The sequence below is a fragment of the Ptychodera flava genome, chromosome 14, assembly GCF_041260155.1.
Source record: "Ptychodera flava strain L36383 chromosome 14, AS_Pfla_20210202, whole genome shotgun sequence".
Classification (NCBI taxonomy): Eukaryota; Metazoa; Hemichordata; class Enteropneusta; family Ptychoderidae; genus Ptychodera; species Ptychodera flava.
The window spans coordinates 35,382,234-35,406,576 of record NC_091941.1 but is presented as its reverse complement, the minus strand read 5'-3'; the positions used below and the strand labels follow the sequence as shown (position 1 = coordinate 35,406,576).

Sequence of the window (24,343 nt, the reverse complement as noted above, 5' to 3'; positions counted from 1 at the left end):
GGTTATACACTGTCAGGACTGAAAAACACTTTCTTGTAAAGTTTTTTAAACTTGAGACAAGCCATCGGGCAATTATCGTTATTGAAATTAATGCCATGACAGTGACACACGACTGATCACGTCGTTCAAAATCTCAAGTGTCTCTCGATTCACATGAAGGCGCGACTTTGCACAATTTTTAAATAACGGATATTAGAGAGCAAAGTGTAGGCAGCATAAATGTGTCCACGCTTGCTTTTTACCTCTAGAAGATCAGCCTTAAGTGACATTAAATCTACGTCTAATCATGACCCCTGTGCACAAAACACTCACACAATGAGTAAGGGTAATGCGGTGCTCCCCAACTTGAGTGCGAGCGTCCGCGTTTATTAACGCCAAAAATACACAAACTCGAGTCTCAAAAGTACGAATACAAACAAGACAAATACAAAAATCTCAGCAATATCTGAAGCATATAGCCGTCCAGGAAAAACCAGAGATAAAACCTATTACAGAGGAAAACTCTGGAAACCTGTGCCCAAATACAATGCTACATATGCTTACAATTTGATGTTGGGCATCATCTTAAAAATTTTCAAATAACAAAATACTTTTTACTTCAATTGAAAATAAATCTGACTGTTGATGGACAGTGAGAGAACCGCTAGAATGAAGCTTACTATCTTGACACAAACATAAATAGCTCAACGAAACAATACCGGCACCTGGTGTCAATAATTTCCCGCTTTACTACGAATCGCGGGAAATTTCATTGATTAGAGATGTCATCCCGGGTCTCTCAACAACATACCTACATATACCGGTACAAACACTGACAAACGGAATTTTCTTTGGTTACTCTCGCTATCAGCACATAGAGCCAGTACCAAATGTATGTAGCTTCTGCACATTTTCTTTGTTTTGTGTAAATTCATGTAAATTCATTATATAGAGTTACAGTATATATTATATACACTGTGTAGTAACTCTCGCCGTAGACTGAACCTGGGCAATGGTAACTCTCGCCGTAGACTGAACCTGGGCAATGGTGTCACTTGTATATTTTGGCATAGATTGTGAAACTGTATGAGGGTTTCCAGAGGGTTGTTCACATAAGCACATTACAATGTGTAAAATATGACTTTATTAATCATAATCATAATTTATTCATAATCATAATTATCAAAACAATGGAGTTTCCAGATGGCATTTACACAAAGTAGACGACATTGTGTGTAAAAAAGTTTTAATATTCTGTAACATTCATATTAATAATTTATTAATATTCATAATTATTTTTATGATAATAATAGGAAAAAATCATCACAAATTATGCCTACTGGACCTGTGATCTGAGCTGCCCTCAGGGCAGACATATATATCCTATCCTTACAACATTGCATAGTGTATATCTACCAATCTGCCCTGAGGGCAGCAGTTTATCTGAGCTGCCCAGGGCAGACATACATTTCCTATCCTTACAACATTGCATAGTGTATATCTACCAATTATCTGCCCTGAGGGCAGCAATACATGTATATCAAAGATGCTCTCAGGGCAGACATTGCCTATCCTATCTACCATTCTGCCCTGAGGGCAGCAATATCTGAGCTGCCCTCAGGGCAGACATACAGTAGAGACGTCATCTGATGTTGAGCACTGCCCTCAGGTCATTTTCAGTTGCAACTTCTGCCGCCTGCTTTGGATGGTCAAATCTTTCTCCCTAGATTGCTGCATTACATCACGTGTAATTTTTCTTTTCCTTGCCCACTGTATGTCAAACCTTCCTTGCCTATTGCTGCATGACGGCTCAATTTCCTTTTGTCTCTCTTTCTGGTTCACTAGCCCACTGCCTTATACAAACCTAGCTCTCTTACGCATAGATGGAAATGGCATTGCCCTGATCCTGGTATATATGTGCAGTAACAGCTTTCCACATCGTACCTCTAACAGTTGGTTTCAACCACAAATTCAAAAAACTCAGATTAACATGCAACACATTTTAAAATGTGGTTGCAATGTTATGGCAATGATGTGCTTTTGTGATCGTGGAAACTCTAGTTGCTTAGATGACTATCCCCTGAGTAATTGCCAAGAGTATTACGGTGGTGAACATGATAAACACAGATACAGTTCTACATTTTAAGGCATTGTTTTATTTTTGACCTTAAACGCTAACATGTCGATGCACGGTCCCTCCACAAAAGACCGTGGTCGACGGCAACTAATCGCAAATTTCAATGCGCCGCCGCCAGTTCAACATACGCAATGTATACGCCCGTACGCATTGAGTATGTGTATGCACTGTGACAATGGGAAAATTGATACAAAAAATCTGGAAATTGAGAAGACCTTTCCAAAATATAAAACAATACAATTGTGTGGACTTGTCTCAAGATACAATCTTCAAACATGGCAAAATTAAATTCACAAATAAAAAAGATGAAACTTGAAATAAATCGACCTCGAGGATCAACGGATGCGACCGATAAATCCCATTGTAACTGTAGTTACATTTTGACACTGTGTGCACTTTGACACAGGGAAATTTATTCAAAAAATCTGTAAATTGAGAAGACCTTTCCAAAATACAAAACAATACGATTGTAGGGACTTGTCTCAAGATGCAATCTTCCAAAGGTGGCAAAATTAAATTCGCAAATTGAAAAGATGAAGCATGACATAAATCACCTTTAGGAATGATGGATGCGACCGATAAATTCCATTGTTTACTATCATGGTAGTTACAGTTGCCCCAGTGAAACTGTACGTTTCGTATTCAATCCTTAACACTCGCCGGTTCAAAATTTTTATTGTTCAATGTTTGATCATGAAATTCATACACAACATGTATTATATTCCTAACAAAAAAGTTATCGTTTCCGATTTCAAGATATTTCAGTATTTCACCTGAAATTATCCTCTCCTTGCGGCTCTCTCATGATAATTGTGTGGTGACCTCGAGTGACCCTGGTGAACAGTCAATGTTTATGACTGCATCTTGTTTGAAATATACATGAATTTACACAAAATATTTCCAACAGGTAAACCTTAGGTATTTAAAAATATGAATCCTGATATTATTCTCAAAACAACTTACCCGAAATGTAGTGCTGCAGAAATTTATGTTAGTGTTGGTTGAAGTTCAAATACGGCGCCACAATGCTTCACTGGCACCTCATGAATAATTAATTAGTGCGGCTAACAGTGACACAAAAGAGCAGTGAAAAATCCCATAGTGTAACTTGAAATTTCAGCATGACAAAGCGATAACGGTCAGACACAGTAGTTGATATACAGAAGCAGAATACTGAAAAATTTGCCACATTTAGTTACAGCTTATGTCCCTTTAATGGTTGTATGATATTGTATTCAAATACCTGATAATTGAAAAGGTACTCAAAGTGATATTAACTATAACTTTTGACAATTTGTTTCATGATTTTTGTTCTATAGCTTTTTGTAATCTGCTTGTGGAAACAGTCTATATTCGTATGAAATTCATTACTAATCTACCTGGGAAAAAATTCTGTCCGGACAGAAATTCATTTGTCAACAATGTCACAGACTTACTGGCTGTGTAATGACACCAAATACTGGGTATTTCAACATTATCAAAGGAATAGATTAAGACAGTGTACTTTGAAATGGAACAAAAACACAAAATAATGAAAATTAAGTTTGTTACAACTACTGTGGCATGTTTTTCTCCCTCTGTGCACATTTACAGTGAACCCTTGAAAGAGATGTACATTTTAGTGACTATGACAATGACCTGTCACAAGAGGCAACTGCAGGTACAAGACTGTGGTGAGTGACAGTGACCAGTCCAAAAGGAGTTGGTAGGGTGACCGTGGTGAGTGACAGTGACCAGTCCAAAAAGGAGTTGGTAGGGTAACCGTGGTGAGTGACGGTGACCAGTCCAAAGGTGAAATTTGGCTAAGGAACTGTCAGGTATGTTTTACTATCTCAGGGGCTTAGATACCATTATGGTACCATTGTCTGTCTGTCTGTAGTCTCCCTGTGTCATCATTAAGTAGCTCAAAACTGCTGACTGGATTGAAATGAAATTTCACACTCATGTTCAGTATGCAAGAGCTGAATAGAATTTAATGGATGTCGCTTCCAAGAAAAAAGTGACACTTTCTGACTTGCAATGCCAAAAAGAAAATTTGAAATTTACAGTGAATGCACATTAGATGGCCACTCACCCAGCAACTCTAAAAAGAAATCTGCCAATACACTACTGTCACTGTTGTATGTGAATGTACTCTCGGCTTAACTGTAGGCTGCCACTACCATATACCGGCTCAGCCATTGCAAAATTTTGCAAATCTAGTGTCATGTTTTGCGGCAAGTAGTGTTTTAATCATGTTAGTTAGATATTCCTCATGGAATGGGGCCAGTCGGAAGAACCTTTATAAATTTTTAGGAGTGGCACAAGTTAGGATTTTTACTTTACGGCAAGCTACACAAAGTATATACAAGGGAATAAATTTTCACCTGTTCTGACATGAAATTTACATGTTGGACTCTTCACAGAGTGTCCCCATATTCAGTAGATCAATTCATGACTTTGTAAAGAATGTCAAAATTGAATTCATCTTCCTTTGTTCAGCCATGGGCACTGGATTTTGTGTGAATATTACAGTTAATATTCACAAACACATAAACATTTATGTAATAAAATATTTCAAAATTGAAATAATTGAATAATTTACAAACTCTATATTGTACATGTGTACAACCTTATGTGAAATGAATACTCATATCTTCAGTAAAAATACTGTATAGGACAATTTATGAGTCTGCACCTAATGCATGGAAATCAAATGTTGCTCCACACAGTCAAAATATATATTTTACCAGTATTGTGAGTTACAATATTTATTGCATATTTTCTCCTGTTTCTAGTCATCCAAGAAGAAGCTAAGTGCCAAGCGTTGACAGCTATGGAGGAATTGCAAGGGTTAAGTAATACATGAAATGCCCATGAAATGCCAAAGAATGCTATTTTTAGTCCCCACGGACACCGTCCGGGGGGACTTATAGGTTTGGTCATGTCCGTGCGTGCGTGCGTGCGTGCGTGCGTCCGTTCACGCAGATATCTCAGACATGCCCAGGTCAATTTCTTTCAAACTTTGCACAAGGATAGTTCCCTACCCCATACAGATGCACGTCGATTTGTTTCACAATGCGATCAAATTTGGCCGTGTTAGAGGACTTTTTAGTTTTCACCTCCATAGACTCCCATGTATAAGGCAGTCTCTATAGACTCCCATGTATAAGGCAGTCCATAGACTCCCATGTATAAGGCAGTCCATAGACTCCCATGTATAAGGCCAAGAAAAATAAAAATTTAGTTTCTCATCGTATTCATATTGCAAAAAGGATGCAGTGACACAGTTTTTAGTCCCCACGGATGAAGTCCAGGGGGCTTATAGATTGGGTCATGTCCGTCCGTGAGTCCATCTGTGAGTCCATCCGTTCACGCAGATATCTCAGATATTTTGACAAAATGTCACGTGACCTTGGTGACCTTTGACCTCAAATATATATATTTGTCCATAACTCAGTAACCACAAGTGCTACACCCTTCATATATGGTATGATGGGACAGCTTATGACGCCACATATTGTACCTTATTAATTATGCACATATCTAATTTTGAGCGGGCCAATAGAGCTCGAGGTCTGATTTTTGGTATATAGGGATTAAACTTAGCAATACAATTTTTTTTTAACAAAATATCACATGACCTCAGTGACCTTTGACCTCAAATATACATATTTGTCCATTACTCAGTAACTACAAGTGCTACACCCTTGGTATGATGGGACAGCTTATGACGCCACATATTGTACCTCATTAATTATGTGCATATCTAATTTTGAGCGAGTCAATAGAGCTAGAGGTCTGATTTTTGGTATATAGGGATAACTTAGCAATACAATTTTTTTGACAAAATGTCACATGACCTCGGTGACCTTTGACCTCAAATATACATATTTGTCCATAACTCAGTAACCACAAGTGGTACACCCTTCATATATGGTATGATGGGAGACCTTATGATGCTTCATACTGTACCTCATTAATTATGCGTACATCTAATTCTGAGCAAGCCCATAGAGCTGGATGTCTGTTTTTTGGTATATAGGGATAACTATAGGATAGAAATTTTTTGACCAAATGTCATGTGACCTCGATGACCTTTGACCTGAAATATACGTTTATGTCGATAAATACGTAACCACAAGAGCTATGTCCTTTATATTTTGTAGTGTGGGAGACCTTATGACAACACACGCTTTACCTCATTAATTATGCACACATCTAATTCTGGGCAAGCGAATAGAGCTAGAGGTCTGATTTTTGGCATATAGGCATTAATTAGCAATACAATTTTGTTTCAAAATGTCAAGTGACCTTATGATGTTTGACCTTGATTATACATATATATGCATAACTCAGTAACCACAAGTTCTATACCCTCCAATTCTGATAGGATATTAGACCTTAAGATGTCACATCTTGTACCTCATTATTATGTGCATATGTATTTCTTGGCTGGCCAATACAACTAGAGGTCTGATCTTTTTTCCCGATTTAGAACCATAACTTAGACATGCCTCATGTGTTTCAAATCGGGAACAACGACACAGACCTATGTGCCCATAGATCTCAACATATACACTCCAGTGATACTTCCAGGGTTCGTACGCTCCTGGATAGTCCTGGAATTTAAAACCACTCCTGGAAAGTCCTGGAAACTCCTGGAAAATCAAAATTTACTCCTGGAAACTCCTGGAAAATCACTAGTTACGATCGCACACGGTCAAGAATGGCCAGATCTTAAAGGCGAACGTCAAACAGTATAATTGTCGAACGTCAAAATCGTAAAATGTGAAAAGATGTTTTGCGACAGGTGGCCCTCCTGAGACAAAATTTGGAAAGTGTATTAGTGTTTCTTATAATGTCATAAAGGGGTATCCTTGTACTAGTGTGGCGAGACCATGTTGTGTATTCCATGATCCACGGTTTTGCACGCACGTACAGTGACATCGAAGTATGCATGAGTAGCTTGTGGAGGGACCGTGTTGAAATTTAAAGCTTGTTCGGGTCATCAGTCTCAGCAATGCCTCCTGGAAAGTGTTTATTCAGCGATCATTGGTTGAAACAGCCCGAGTACATAGGATGGCTGGAGCGGGCACAAGATAAATTCGCGGCAAGATGCAAACTTTGTGAAAAGACTTTCGATGTATCGAAAAGCCTAGCCCTGCGTATGATGCTCCGTGTTCCCATGGCTCGCCATTCGGTACATTCATGCGAGATATCGCCGGCCTTTGGGCCCTTGACCGTGCATTGCCAGCAAACTAATGGTTTTGGACGTCATGCGAACAATTCTTTTTTGCAGTCTGTGAGCGGTTGAGTGATTCGGGTAGGCATAGATTGGAATCGAGTTGATTTCGGCCGAAAGTAGTTAGAAAAGTTTTTTTTTGTGTGCGGTCCAAATTGAGACTGCATGTCTATGGACCTTAGCAGGGCTGTAGTGGGAGGCTTTATAACACCGGGAACACACAGCATCGTACGCTGGGCTATGAAAAGACATGCAAAACATCGAGCTCTGGTAGGAAAAAACAATAAAATATTAATGATTTCTTTGCCCGATCTTCATCAAATGTAAAGTCATCGACTAATTCTAAGCCTTCCCCGAGTTTATCTTTCCCGACACCATACTCGCAACTCACAACTGTCTCAGTCATCAGCAATGTTATTCAAGATGTCGTCACCGTCAAAACCTGTCAACTCGTCATTGACTGTATTTGTCAGCAAAATGATGTCTTATAGGCTGAAGTTTTGTGGACAATGAAAACTTTAGAAAAAATTAGTGTATGATGCTTATTAAAATTGCACGCTTTATCATGCAAACACTCCTGGAAAATGGCATTTTTCAACCACAAATACTCCTGGAAAATGGCAAAAAAACTCCTGGAAAGTCCTGGAATTTTGATTTACTTGAAGTGTATGAACCCTGACTTCGTAATGACCACATTTCCCTGCCCCATCAAGACTAATACTCCCTATTACAAGTGGGGACTATGTCATTGTCAATGACTTGTTTCTGATAGATGTGAATGCAGTTGGTCTTCATGCTTTGACAGCAGATGATAATGCAGTGCTTTTGAACAAGGGTCAGCCAACACAGACTTTACATATCAAAGGCAATGATGAGGCAAAGGAGTGTGGCAAACAAAAGACTACTGTTCAGGAGGCTAGATTTTTGTATTTTCCAAAGAAAATATTTTCAGCAAAGAGACTACCCAGACTTTTTGTTTAACAAAGTTATATTTTTGTAAACCAAATATAAAGGAGAAATTCTAAATAATCTACCAATCCTTCAGTACTCATGTAAGTATATAGAACACAATATTGTAGTGTTACTGCATGGCAGTGTATCAAAAAGTACTTTACCTTTCTCAAAAACAAAAAGGTTTGTCTCACAAAAAGTAAAGGGAAAATGTAAATCATTAACGCCAAAACAGGCAATTGAATTTATTGCAAGAGAGGTTGATTGCATGTATGGAGCAAAAAGTGCTAGAGAACAGCCATGTGGTCAGCAACAGGCCAAAGATTTGAAACTGAAAGGACATGATGTTTGAACGGTTAGATTTGGTAAAGAGAGGGATGAACAATTTAGTATACCTAGGGCCACTGTGAAGAGGAAGATAAAAAATTCATTAAACATTTGTCATGTGTGAGAACCAGATGCTGCTGAATTCCTCTAGAGAAAATCCAATATCAGTTGGACTGACATTAAAGCCCCACTGGCTATAACTCTTGAAATTTGTTGACCTTGAAATATCTTCCTGTTCTAGTCTGGTTTTCTCTGAATTCTACCCTCTGAAGGGATATGGGCTTTGACTGCCTTGGAAACCATTTCTTTGTGAAACATTTGACAAATAAAACCAACTTTTAACAGTTATTTTGATTTCCCACCATTTTCAAACATTGGTAATATTACAAAGGAAACAGAACATACAATGCCACAGTTGAAAATATTCACCCCGTGCATTAGATTGGACGTGCAGTTTATATGAAAGATTTCAGTGCAGATATGCACAGTATCCACAGTTTTTGCTTTTTCACATGGGGCTGCGATTTAGTTTTGGGCAAACATTTAATCACAGTGTAATCTTTATAATCGAAGTGTAATCTTTATCGTGTTCAAAACTGCATAATCCCAGCGGGTAGTTAATAATAATACACAGACATAAATTAGTGAATTGAAATTCTCTGGCGAGAATCATCAAGACTCACCATTCATTGGCGAGAATCATCAAGACTCCCCATTCATTGGCGAGAATCAGAATGAATCAGAATGAATGGGGAGTCTTGATGATTCTCGCCAGTGATTTCCAATTCTCACTGTACTTGGTGAGAATTTCCATTTTCACCGGCGAGACTGTGTTCTCACACTTGATTCTCACCAAGGAGTGCATTTCTCACCAATCTCCAATGGAGATTAAAATTTTCTCACCGACAGCGGTGAGAATAAGAACAGTCTATTCTCACCGATTGTGAGAAAGTGTCATTTTCTCGCTCTAGTCTCACAATTTTTCCCTATAGCAGACACCTTGACTGACCTTGAGTTGAGTTGAGTACAAGACATTTCATGAGCCGAAATAATATCCTTCAATCTGTGCAACAGGATTTTCTGAACACAGTCTTTAGATTCTGTAGATAAGGTACAATCATACCCAGCTCTAATAGATTGCAAAGATGGTGATCATACACTTAACAAAACTTTGCAAAAGTAACTTGGTAAAGCTTTTAGAAAGTCAGAAATTTCCACTTTCATTTTATTACTTATAAGGGTATACAGAAATAAAAATGTTCAAAGTGAACAAATACCGGTACATTATTTTTGTTCCCTGTTTGTTGTTCAAAGGTATTGTCTTTTATCTGTAAATGAAGTTTTCTGTCTTATTTCTGAGTACTCTTTTTATCTGGGCCTACCGGTAGATGATTTATAATAAGTGTATTTCACATAATTCATTTTTAGCTACTATAGACTATAGTCTATAGAAGCTATTGGGATGGGTATCCGTCCGGCGTCCAGCGTTATCAGTCTGTATGTATGTCTGTATGTATGTATGTACCATGTATGTATGTATGTATGTATGTGTGTATGTCCGTTTGTGAGGCGTCCGTCCACTCAAATATCTTGAGAACCGCAATACTTACTGATTTTATATTTGTTGTGTAGATGAAAAATATGATTATGAGAAACATTTATTTTTAATTTTTTGATATTGTCGAAAATATGCAAATTATGCCAAAAAAGGTGTTTTTGGTAAAAAATCTTCTTCACAACAGCTGGTCAGACAGCTTTCTTATTTGGTATACAGGTCCCTAGGGGTAACCCCATTTAGATTTCTTCAAATTGTGATAAAATATGCAAATTTGTATTTTTAAGGAATTTTTTGGTAATTTTTGGTCAAAACTTTATTTCATCAAAACCGCTCGACAGCTTTGATATTTGGTATACAGGTTCCTACAGATGAATTTAATATGATATATTGAATATATGATGAAATCTGCAATTTTGTATTTTTGGTGCAATTTTTGCCATTTTTGGTCAAAAAATGTGTTTCTCAAAAACTGCTTGTCTGATGCCTTTGATATTTGGTATACAGGTTCCTAGGGGTTGTCTTAGTGTGATATATTGAAATTTGATGAAATCTTCAATTTTTAGTATTTTGTGCCCTGTGGGCACAAGGTACTAATGTGATGACGCGGCTTAATATGCCCAACATAGTGGGCCGTATGCTGTGGACGCAGGTATCTCAGAAACGCTTCAGTAACTTTTTCTGAAATTTGGTCTGGTGGTCACTTGGGCATGTATCTCAAACGGTCTTTTTTCTTTTTTGATTGAATCATTTTAAAGTCACTTTTTTAGCTTTTTTCTGAAAACCACTATTTTCAATTTTTCCTCAAAACCACTGATTTGATTATTGTGATGTTTGGCATGGGTGTTCGTATAGTTGAAATGCCGTCAGAAATGTTCAAAATTTGGTGATACATGCCTTGTATTATTTTTAAACAATATTTTTATCCATTTTTATTAGTCCTTTGGGCCTTTGGCCCAAAGTACTAATGTGATGACGCGGCGTCTGTTTTCGCATACAGTGGGCCGTATGCTGTGGACGCAGGTATCTCAGAAACGCTTCAGTAACTTTTTCTGAAATTTGGTCTGATGGTCACTCGGGCACTTATCTCAAATGGTCTTTTTTCTTTTTTCGATTGAATCATTTTAAAGTCACTTTTTTAGCATTTTTGTGAAAATCAGTATTTTCAATTTTTCCTCGAAACCACTGATTTGATCATGTCTTTGTTTGGCATGGGTGTTCGTATATTTAAAGTGGGGTCAGAAATGTTGAAATTGTGGTGAGGTATGCCTTAATTTATTTTTAAATAATATTTTAATGAATTTGTACTTGAATTTTAGTTGATTTTCAATCAAGTTCGATAAAGCTACCATGTGCGCATGCGCTGAATACAAGAACAGATATTGAGTTGAAGAAGAACCAACGCCATCTTGTTTCTCGGTCTCGTCAGATTTATTACGTTTTAAACTTTTTGACGTGTATTAAAATGTGTCTGGTTGATATGAAGTTGACAGGGATGGTACTTTGGTCACCGTCGCGCATTTTTGGTACGAAAGGCTCCTTCAATAAACAGAACAACGATCGGCTCCGTAGACCCAACTCACCGGGTACCGGCAAATCCATGTCATGCCGGCGGGGCAGAGTGTCAGTTCTACCGAGGAAAGCAATGCCACTAGCCCGTAAGTAGGGCTGCGATAAGCTGGCCCAGAGCGGGGCTGCAAGGATGTGACCTGTTGAAGAATAAAAATCGACGCCATCTTGTTTCTCGGTCTTGTCCTGTTTATTACGTTCTGAACCTTTCCGTGTGTCTTTCAATGTGTCTTATGTATATGAACCTGACACTGATGGTACTTTGGTGGTTTTTGCGCATTTTTTGTACGAAAGACTCCTTCGATCGACTGAAGAATGATGGGCTCCGTATTCACCGGGTACCGGCGATTCCATTTTCTTGACGGCTGACTTATCAGTGCAACCGAGCAAGGCAATCCCTTACAAAATGAGGTCCTGGCAGGAGAGAGCGACAGGAAAGCTGCGGGAGAGCGACAGGACTGTTCTGGGACTAAAGCTGCAGAGTTCCAGGGCAGATTTCTGGCCCGCAGAATCTGCCCCGCTAGCTGGGCAGATCACTTTGTTACAAATCTGTCCGGCAGAGCGGCAGCAAATTACTTGAATGGTGCAGCATCTCTGCAGGAACATTAGTGGCCTAATAATTGTGGCTGATCAGATATATCTAACAACAAATCTGTCCCGTAGAGCGACAGAAAATGATAGGAGTGGAGCAGCATCTCTGCACTTAATGTATTTTGACTATCAGACCATGGAGGTAGCAGAGGACAGATCGACTTACATGTGTTCATAGTTGCACAGAGGCGATCAGTAAGCTTAATATTTGCTGCGGTATTGTCTATCACAAATATAAAAAAATAAAATAAAAATAAATGAAGTTTGCAGTTGGTATACATAAGCCCAAGCGATGTATGAACGAGTTCATTCACAGTGTGATAATTAATAGACAGTAAAGCTGCTATGATGTGATTGAGGCGATCGAGCTACAAACTGCTAAAAAGGGTATTCTGATGATTAACAATGCTGTTTCATGAGTACACTATAGGCAGCCACAAAGATTCCTATGAAAATGTTTTCTTTGCCCATCAGGTTACTTTTTGAGCCAATGATAAATTAATCCGTAAGAAAATTCAAAATTAAATTCATGGAAGCAACGAAAATCTCTCGAAAATCGGCCGTAGTCCACGAGGAAATAATAAAAGATAACAATAACAATGACATTTCATTGCTTGCTTTTAAATATAGGATTTACATCATGTCTGTGACAATATTTTACCTTACAAATTATCTCATCGACAATTATTTCCAAAAAACATCATTTTTACTTTGACCAGTGCAGTTACTAAATCGCCGACTTTTGAAGTTTTTAAGACAATTAAGGGAATAAATCTTGTAAATCCATTTTCATTATTGTTATTGTGTTCTCAACCCATGGATGCGTGTCCGTGCACGTAATACGTGTAACCTCAACTCTCCAGAGAAACACACGCGAACACAAGTTTACACAGTTGAACCGATGCGTTGGTGTTCGTATCTCACTCTGTCGCAAAGAATACAATTTTCATTGAAACTTGGGTCTCGTAAAACCGAAAAGGCACACTATAGATTTACGGTAGTAGTACCTTTGTACGATACACAGTTGTAACTTGTAGCACGGCGGCATATGGGAATGCTATACGTAGGGTTTCGCCACTATATTCCTGCTATATTCTGACATCGTGTCGCGCCTTAGTCATGGCCACAGGAGCTCTCAATGTACTGTTGCTTGGATAGTCGATCGAACGCTCTAGGTTTTTTCAATGAACTTTCCGTCAGTGTACTTTTTAAACGCTTTTGAAGTCCGCTGTACTTCATGCTAGTTACACTGCAGCGATCGCGAGGACTTTGTACCGGAAGTAATAGTATCACGCATGATGACATCATACATGTCATAGATCATGTGAAGACTTCGTTATGATTGGTCAGATTGGTAAAACAATCAAAGGTCAAATCTCAGCGGCAATTTTTGGACAGTTACGACCTTTGAATTACTGAGTAAATTGTCGCTGATTTTTCCCTATAAGTTTGACAAAATTTCGCGTAAATTTGCTGTTTGACATCGTCGTGACGACTTCATACACGCTAACTATGTATGTAAAACCTATAGGCAATGTTTACGACGCGTAAAAAAGTCATCGTCGTCATGATCAGCTTGTGGAGATCGATCGGCTCGTCGATTTGAACAATGATCACCATAACATCCCCGTGGATCTAGGCGATCGTTTAAACTTCGGTAAGTACATTTTCGATTTGCCTTCTCTGCGACGTGAAGACGTAGTTTTTACTGTTTTTGTTCGGCGCAATTCTCGAGTAATACTGTTCAATTGTATGAATTCTAATAAATTGGTATAACTCGTGAGGTTGGACGTAGAATGTACAACGATAGAGGGACCGTGGTACAGTGTACACAAAAAATGGAGTACATGCCGATACTATTATCTACAATAATATACTTCTCTCTTGCATTGGCAAAGGTAAAACTTTTGCTCATGTATACAAATTTCCCTCAATGTACGATATAAAAGGACAGATATAAAACAAAGAAAGAACAATACATGTAGGAATTGTTGGATACGAATTAAGTTCTCAAACTCTTGACCGAGTCTGGTACCTGCTACATGTATTCCAAAACGTACTTCTCTATGACATCAATATACATCTGTCTGCTTATAAGATTATTCTGAACGTGTGTCCTTAAAATTGAAGTTTATTTTAAAATTTTTATTAACGTATTTTGACATTTGTTTATATGTAACCTGTAGATATTTTGCTGGCATATTGTAAGGGGAATCAGTAATTAATTTACAATATTTCATTACAATATTTCATTGAACTTCTACATGAACTCTTACATCACAAAATATGTATACAATATTCTATTGCATTTAATGCTGCAACCTTTTGATAAGCAACTTTGATATAAGCTCAATACAAAGACCTACCGTTTTCTTGCTATGTTTCAATTTGGCTATAGAAAGTTCATGTAGATACGCAATGAAGTGTACTCAAACCAAGCGAGTTTACATGGTGAAGTCTACAATCTTAACGGAATAACTTCAGGGGATAAATCATCTGCAAATTAATTTTGTTTATGCCAATGATTCTACTGCTTTCCTAGTTTGAAGCAAATTGCAAGTTGAACAGATTGATACTAGACTACTGCTATAAATCACATTTTGTCATTCACAAGTTGAGGGAACATTTTCTTTATTTTATGAATACATGCAAATTTCACAGTCTTCAATGTTTGATGGCTGTTGAACGAGTCAAAATTTTCAACCCCAACGAGGATTCTAACTTGCATACATAATTTTGTCATAAGTTTGATAAACTTTATATCTGACTTGAACTTTTTTATATTTTTTCCAGCTTACACATAGGACAACTTCAAGATGACAAGTCAAGCAATAACCAAAGCTGTAACAGACAAGTACAAGTCTTTCAGAATAATCCGTCGTTGTGACAATATGAAGTTAAGGACTTTACGGACACTTGAACATTTTTTGAACATTAAGTATTTATATCGGTCATGTTGATTGGCTTTAAAAATATGGTGGATTAAATTTTATTCCTACCAAATTTTTAGCCCTTGCATTCTTTTTTTTTGGGGGGGGGGGCAGCAGAGTGGTGTAGGTTGTGAGATGATGGCTATGTAATGGCTGATTTTCAGCAGCAGTGATAAGTTTCAGGTTGTTGGAGTAAATGTTAGTCAGATTGCAGAAGGTAGGTTGATTTTTGTATGGCAGAGCAGCAGCTAGCCTGCCTGGCAGAGCAGTAGCTAGCCTGCCCGGCAGAGCAGCAGCTAATCTGCCCAGCAGAGCGGCAGCTAACCTGCCCGGTAGAGCGACAGCTAACCCGCCCGGCAGAGCGACACCTAACCAGCCCGGCAGAGCGGCAGCTATAACTGTCCAGCAGAGCGACAGCTAACCTGTCCTGCAGAGAGACATTAATCTTTCCAGGAGGGATCCAGCAAACCTAATTTGAATAGCAATGCCACGCTCTCCCGGAAAGATGGTCCTGGAGAGCTCCTGGACCACTGCGGGACCTTTTCTGGAGAGCTCCCGAAAATCTTGTCGGGAAGGCTAAAATTTTCATAAGGGATCCGCACTGCCCTGTAGCAGTGTGCAGTGCGGTGTTGAGCTGGATACCGAGGCCAAGCGAGTATGCGCATGCGTATTGGCCTTGTGACAGTGTGTGACGTTTGCGTACGTCTCCATTCGACTCCAAGTTAATGTCAGCTGGTAACGTGCAGTTGTTTTGGCGCAGGCGAAAACTTCAATATTTCGTCGTAAGTTGTGTGTTTATTTTGTTGTAATTATTGACTCTGATGACTGAAGAGACAATGATAGCTCACACAACAACGCCTTTACTTTCATAACAAAGTGCACTAAGCTTGGTTACCGCCATGATTTATTTCATGCAACTATTATACAGAACGTACATCTTCTCCGCGCATTGAACAAGCCATGAAATCAATCCATACACTCTTTTGACGTTCATCCTATGTCACCATATACAGAGTCAATTCAACCACGTTCCAAAGTCGCTTCCACTTGCTTAATAGTTTGCTACTAATATGTATGACAAATATGTATTTTTATGTATGCTTTACCAAACTGAAAACGACGCCACAAATTACACTTTATTAACAATAATTTTTTGCTTTTCCCTCTGATTTTTCATTTTGTACAACATTGGTTGCAATTCCTTATCCCGTATCGTGCACCAACCCCTGTAACACAATCATTTCTCCATTCTCCCTTCACACATTGCCGATAACTGTTCCCTCAAGACACTTCACTCCGGCACTTCACACGCCATGATTAGCGCAACCTGGTCTGCAATGTCACCTCCTTTGTGCTCATGTTATCTTAGCCATCCATCGCCTTGTAATTAACAATGACACTCAAATTAACCATCGACATTGTACTCGCTAAGTACCTGTTTACTTTCCCAACAAGATGTATTTCGCTTATTACGCTATCAACGATCCCTCAAGGGACCCCACGAGAAAACACGTATTTCACGTTTCCCATCGGTTCCCACATTATTTTTAAACACTTGTCTACCTATCCATCATGTACATCACGCCCCTATTACTAATTTCTCATCGAATGAAAATAGAGCATTCTTATTACGGAACCTCGTTTTAGCCATTTTTGCACTCGTCCCACTCACCGTTCCCTGCATCCAAAAACTTGTGTCCCGCTCTCCGACTCCACTTTTCCCTGTGCGCCGCTTCCTGACAACTGTAGCAAGTCCACCTGCTGTGTCACAAGCTTCCACCTTGTACGCCTGCTAGTCACAATGGATCCACATAACACTGCTCCACGATCTTCAAATAAAGTGGAAGGGTTCATAGTTAACGTTTCCCCACTCAAGACCTTGGCTAAGAATGCCAAATATTTTAACGGAATCATCCAGACCCAAAGAGAACAATATCAAAACATTGTGTGCTTCTCGCCTGAGAAACACGAAGTTTTCACATCGCTTCTTAAATCCAAAAGTCCCATCAAGCTCCAAAACGTCGACTTCATCCCCAGCAGGGCAAATCCGTCCGTCTCGGACATTCAAGTATCCAAGCGGTCCGGTTTCCAAGGTGTGCAACAGTTATCGTTTTCAATGAAAAAACCAACACCTAAAACTACAAATATTGCAGAAGTAGCTGACATGGCACAAGGTTTCAGCCCGGTAAGTATCCACTCTTTTGTCAATTATATAATGATACTCCACGCACTCGCCCGCCGGCCCGGCCCGTCCCCGTCCCGTCCACCAACAAGGATTACCGAGCACTGACAAGTAACTTTCACTTCAATGCTTACATTATCAATATCTGTCACATTTTTAACCCAATATCTCATACCATTGCATCCATACTTCGTGTCAACGACCGCTCTGTACATTTATTTTCATCACAACGCTATTTTCACCAGTACTACGTGTTCCTTACCGAAGGTGATTTTCCAAACACAAACTATGTGAGCTAGTTTAAAATACGTTCGCACAGTTCTTCTACAACAAAGTTTCCATTTCCCACTATTTCTTTACGATTCGCAATAAAGCACACGAACGCATCTTTTTCTTATATTTATCGCTGTTTCTAACTCTATAAATTCGACTTTGACTCTAATAATGACCATGAGGGACCGTGCATACACGTACAAATGATGCTGACATACTTTCAATTCCTCGTGTATTGATTTGCTTCACCATCGCGTCGCACTGCAGCGCAGTCAATAGAAACCTGTGACGTCACAAAACTCCCCTTATAGAGTGCGTTGAACGAGCATGGCATCCGGACCGTTGTACTCTGTCTCGCTCCAACACAAACGCAAATTTTTCACATTTGACACGGACATCTGCGTTCTATAAACCCTGCTCGGTTCCTGGTCGACTTACATACAAATACCTGACGACTCAGACACTTTATGGCATCCAAATTAATGCGTGTTTACGAAAAAGCGATACTTCATTTTTGTGTGACGGCAGACGTTCAGTTCACTGTTCCATCGCCATTACATATCTGCATACTCACGCCTTCCATCGTGTCAAACTCGCAGCGTTGTATTGAAAACATGTCGGATTTCCATTTCTACTTTCTCTCTTTTCATTGTTTTCGGTTTCTTTTGCGATTTTCGGCCCTGTTTATCACTAACATCGACGAAACTTCATGTTCTTGCCTTACAGATCACCATCACTGCAAAGGTGTTGCGCATCCTCAGCGTCAAAAAGCAGCAAAATGTCAGAGGCAAAATAATTGACAAGCAGTCGGTGCTCGTCGCAGACAGCTCAGGCTCTGTTGAACTAACACTGTGGGCAGGCCTGATTGATACCGTCGACATTGACAGTACGTATACTTTCACAGCTCTGAGTGTCAGACGCTACGAGTTCACCACCCTCACCACAACGCCTCAAACTGCCATCACAACCGCCGGTGCTATCGATCACAAGGAAACACCCATAGAAGACATATTGCCGCCTACACAACTCAACATCGAGGAAATCGTTCAAGTCTCAGCGAAGATGACAACTGGTTGCAGTGCCTGCCACACACCCATCGTAACACCTCCCAGCACCGTACGCTTTGTCAAGTGCACATTCTGTTTTATGCGTCAGAAAACTACGGCAATGGTAACAAAGTACACCTGCAACGTGAAGGTGAAGACTTCGGACAACCAAACTATGAAACTCACCATACCAAATCAAATCATCCTCGACTTTTTCGAAGAACAACAAACGCCTCCTATGGACACGGACACTCTTGAAGAATACCTTCTTGATGCCTCTCACGTCCAGATGTCTGTTCGTGACAACAGAGTTGTTGGTATGACCATTCTTCCTCCCACCATGGATGTTGAACCAGATGCTCCTCCTAAACATTGAACTGCTTTCCTACTAAAGATTTATAGTTCTCTTTCTCATGATGTTCTTTACCACTCGTTATTACCTCAACAGTTTCATATTTTTCAACAACATATTTAACCATGTTCCTATATTTACTACCTACTAGACAGCCTACTACCCAGACTGACTTGTAGGCTCTTCAGCACCTTGTGTGCACACAGCCTTTTTTGGCTACTGAGTTTTGTGTTGATTACTCCCATTTCGTTCTCTTATATTTCACATTCCAGTGTTTCTAACAAACTCTATCACTGTGTCATGTTTTTTTTTACTTGATAGAGATGTTGTTCACAACACACAGAGTTTTTACCAACACAACATATTTTCACCTTTCAGTGCTCCATCGACCAAATTTACCAAACATTTCCGTGACCACTTTTATCTACAACATAACATCAGTGCACTTAACGAAAATTACACCACTTCCATGGTCTTCTCAACAATCACACTTTCAATGTTGAGTAAAACTTAAGGCACAGACTGTAGACAAATCTATATACTGATGTCATTTTTTACTACAAACAACCCTGTGTTTCACTGTTACTGTTATATCAAGCTTTCCCTGCTGCATAGTGTCACCACTATGTTGTATGATTTTTCAATTCCCGGTTATCACTTCAGCATTTCCTTTGCCAATATATTACTCGTGTTTGCATGTCAACAACAGACTGCGATATCTTTACCTTTTTTGCAACTGCTCTTCCATTATGATACAGACAATGCATAGCATCTTTAACATTGTCACAGTAATTTTGACTTCTGTTATTTCATGTTATTTCTGTCACAGTAATTTTGACTTCTGTTATTTCATGTTATTTCACCTTAAACCATTTGTCTGAAATAAAGACATATTTTCTTATTCTTACATTTCTGCCTCCTGTCCCATGATTTTCCGATATCATACATCTGCTGTGTCCACTTGTATGGTCCCTCCACATCAACACTTCCTAAACTCCAGCACCTGCCATCTTAGTATTTGGTGTACAGCTGCACCCAGCAATGAAGATGTGCATTTATTCGCAAGAACCTGTCAGTGTCACAACCATGCAAATGTGTGTAAAGGCAGGGATAATCCAGCACATTGCTTACAACTCTGTAACCACACACCACTTTGGTTTCAAACTTTGTACACAGGTTCTTTATGATGGCAATTACATTTTCTTCCAGTTCTGGTCAAATTTTGATAGTTGTATTTGTGATCCAATTTCCCTCCCTTTTCATTTGTCACAACACATTTCTCTCTGCAAGTGCCATCCCCATGGCCTTGAAATTTGGTATGCATTATCCTACGGTTGACCTCTGCCACATTTTATTAAACATTATGGTGACATTTTCATATTTGCACTTTTGGAGCATTTACTCCCATTTTCAGTCAAAAAATCCTTTTCTCCCCACTTTTTGGATGCAGTACTTTCCAACTTCATACTCTTTATCTTCGAATTGTCTTCTTTTAACACGTCTGTAGAGCAATCTTTTGTCAGAAAAATCATTTTTACCTCGCGTGCGCATGCGCGCAGCGAGGTTATGGTTTAGGCGTTTCTGTGTGTGTGTCTGTCTGTCTGTTAGCACGATATCTCAAAAACGGCTTGGCAGATTCCGATCACATTTCGCACACAATTTGTTCTTCAAATTTGCAAGAACTGATTAGTTTTTGGTGGTTGTGCTTTGCGAATTTATCAAGTTATGAGTAAAAGAAAATTTGTGGCCTGTATAAGTCTATGGGACGCTAAATAAGTATGTTTGAGGGCGCTATACTAAAACATTTTACACAAAGTGATTTCTGAATTCAGTCACTCGGCCGCGCTGATCGCTAATCTTGAGTTTTGACTGTTGATGTCGTCGTGTCGACGTTTGACTTTAAGAATCGTGTGGGTTACTCTGGACATAGCGAACCAAAAGCTAGATTATCGAAGGTAAGCGTCATAATATTTGATCAATGCATTTTTCTCTGAGAATGAGATGTAGAGTGACACTTTTCAATCTTGTGTATGTGTCAGCGAATTTATATTCCGGCATGGTTCCGCTGAGATGAGCATAATATTATGGCGACGTATTGACAGTCTGTGTCTTTTAAGTTGCTTTTCAAGATTGTATTAGCTACAGAACCAACAATGACAAATTTTTCATGAGATTTCCATGTTGGCATTGATGTTAAATCAGCAGCAGTAGGCTAGCTCCTGCGTACAATAGCCCGTAGAAAACTGAACGACTTACCAAGTAGTTACTGTGTAGTGATTAGGTCTGTACCGACCCAAAACGACCTATTTTTGGGAAAATAAGTGGTTGGAACTTCATACATACTTATTTTGTGATCGTACATACCTAATTGTTTTACGTCCGGAGAGCATAACAACTTATTTTGTTATCTACTTGGTCAAAATAAACAATTACGTTTAATTTCCTACAGACTTATGTTGTTTTGGGCCGGTGTCGCGTATTTTAAGTCTGCACAATAATACGCTGCATATTCGGAAATGTGTGATAGTTGATTTTGATTTTGAAGTTCAACAAATTGTGTAAAAAAAAACTACCATTTGACTTTGATCGGTACAGAAAATCAATCACTGACTTTTTATGTACGTTTTGCGAATGATCAGTTCTCATTGAAAGCGTAACTGTTTCTACAGAAAAAAGACAAAAAACGATCAGACAGTTCGTGTCCGTGTCGGCTACATGGACGATCTGCCAAAAAACGCTTTGCGAAAAATGAACGTTGAGCTCGACGTAAAATATGGTTGAACTTATTTCACGTGCATATCTCCCTTTAAAAGCCTAGTCTTTCAAAGAACTGCAACTCAAAAATAACGTATATCTGGTTCTTTTGTGTTTTCTTACCGGGCCCTTTCAAACATGAACTACGAGTCCCGATCACAGAGTACTATACAGCTTACGACTACGTATGATCAGTTCGTGTTCACTCTTAGAGATGTATTATGCGCACTCGCAGTAACGTTTTGACCCGTTGACCCTTTGCTGCGCGTGCGTAGAGCAGGAAGTTGATCGTACCTAAATGTCAGAGGTCAGAGCTAGCTCCGATGGCGCGGATCGCGCTAAGTTTCTGCCTGACTGTCTACACCGTGTGTACTCCTTCGGAAGCTTCTGCTGTATACGGTAAACTTGCCGAATCAGGTCCACAGTTACAATTGATCAGGAATAAACGGTTAATAAACCTCTTTACAGTGATCCCATGATAAATTTGTGGAACCAGCGCTTAATTTTTAACTTTCCTGGGAGCACGATGCAAGGCCTGCGTGGCAGGGCTGTGTGTTTTACCAGCGTTGGGGCCACAAAACGCCGGTACCCTGCGACGCAGAGCCCGCTGCCCGGACTTGTATTTTATGTTTGCATGCACGGCAGTTGTATTTCTTTTGGTGTTAAACTTCGCCATTGTACCGTCGACTGTTTGTCCCTCCCTGCCTGTTAATGTTGATCATTTCGAATATATTGCCATGGGGCTGTGTATGGCTTATAATAAATATGATGCTGCATGGAGGTAGAAACTTCTTCCGCCATCGCCACGGTGAACGTACGTTGATGCTCCGATGGACGACTGCACTCTAGTCTGCAGAGGTACGTCTCAGGTGATCGTCAAAACCTAAAGCTTCCGCAATGACCCTCGGGGGCTAGGCTTCCATAACTGACATAGGTTTCTAAAACTGTATTTAATTTCCCTTCCCCTCAGTCTTTTGCTACACGCCAACGACGCCAAAGGAGTCTCGCCATGAAGCGGTTGGGAGGATCTGGACTAATGGAAGGAAACCAATTGAAGGGGAATTTTAGTCAGATGTACGACACCAGGATGATAAAATTGCCTAAATAAAATTTGCTTCATGTGCATTATAACGTTTGTCTAGTCAAGCTTATAGGCTGATTTTCAGGTTGTTTGATTTTTGCTCTTGTTTAGGGAAAACCATTTCCTCCAAAAACCTAGTTTGAGGGTTTTCTTTCGGTTTTGTTCTTATTTTTTTATCGTCATATTTTTTGCACAGTGCAATGAAAGCATTTGTTCTTATAAGGTTAATATAAAAGACACATGTCAGCAGAATATCACTCATAGGACTGTCCATGCAGCTCTATAAAGTACATGTACTACAAAAACAAGACAGAGAAACATTTATTTACTGCAAGAGTATTTATTTGAAAATTATAATACTTATATTGTTATACATGTTCATGGTGTTGTGAAATATAATAAAGATACTGCAATATGATTTAGTAGTGTCTTTTTAGTGTCTTTTTTAATTCAGATCCTCAGTCATGAAAAGCAATACAAAATTACTGGAATAACAATACTAAGTTCAAGGTATCTCTTGTAGAAATACCCAAACTGCAGACCTTGAAGATGCATCACCAAATTGACTAATCACAGGGCCAGGTTACTTATCCATGTGACCCCATACATATATCATCTAAAAAACAAAAACTTTGCTTGGCAACCCTAACATCAAAATGTTTTGACTCTCCAGAAGACAATTTGTTATTGTACTCTACAATATCTGATACATGCAATATTTATTTTCAAACGAGATCAAAATCCTAAAAATTTATAATGGTGTATTTCCCCTCTTATCACTTAACATCGAACTCAGTTTAAGTTTGAACCCATCTAAAGTGCGGTACGTACCAATGACTTGATTCAATTCGTATACTGCCACTAGACGTAGCCGGCCCTGCGTACAACGCTGTATGTTCCTGGCGTTACACGGATGGGAGGACGTATAGCGCCGGGAACACACACTATTGTACGCAGGGCTACCACTTGACGCAGCTGAACACTTGGATGAAACTATGGACAATTGAAGGCTGTATTTTTTTCACTAAAAGAATTCCTTCGCGGGCTGTTCTATAAGTCGCCATGCATGAGATCGTTATATTCTTGGTACGTATACAAAGCTAAAACGTCGGAATTTCCAAAAATAGAAGTAGGCCGCGATGCATGTAAGGAAATGCCGAGTGTCCCCCAATGTCCCCCAAGGCGCAACGGCCATAAAATGCTGGCCTTTGTGTCCACCAATTGTTCATCGACAGTGTTGTTCACGTGGGATGAAAAAATCGGCCGAAAAAGACACTGTACGATGGATTTGAATATAGCTGAATGAAATCATGGATATTCTGACAGAAACAACATGGCGGAAACCCTGAGAGGATCGCTGAAAGTATTGCATAAAATCTACCGGAAATCCTA

The 24,343-nt window shown here is 39.3% G+C and overlaps 1 long non-coding RNA gene across 1 annotated transcript; it reads left to right on the top strand.

Annotated features, from left to right (window-relative positions):
- The first annotated feature begins 13,705 nt into the window (after window positions 1–13,705).
- Window positions 13,706–15,336, top strand: LOC139150293 (uncharacterized). Its single transcript, XR_011556217.1, has 2 exons — window positions 13,706–13,990; window positions 15,127–15,336. It is a non-coding gene; the product is annotated as an uncharacterized lncRNA (long non-coding RNA).
- Window positions 15,337–24,343: the final 9,007 nt, after the last annotated feature.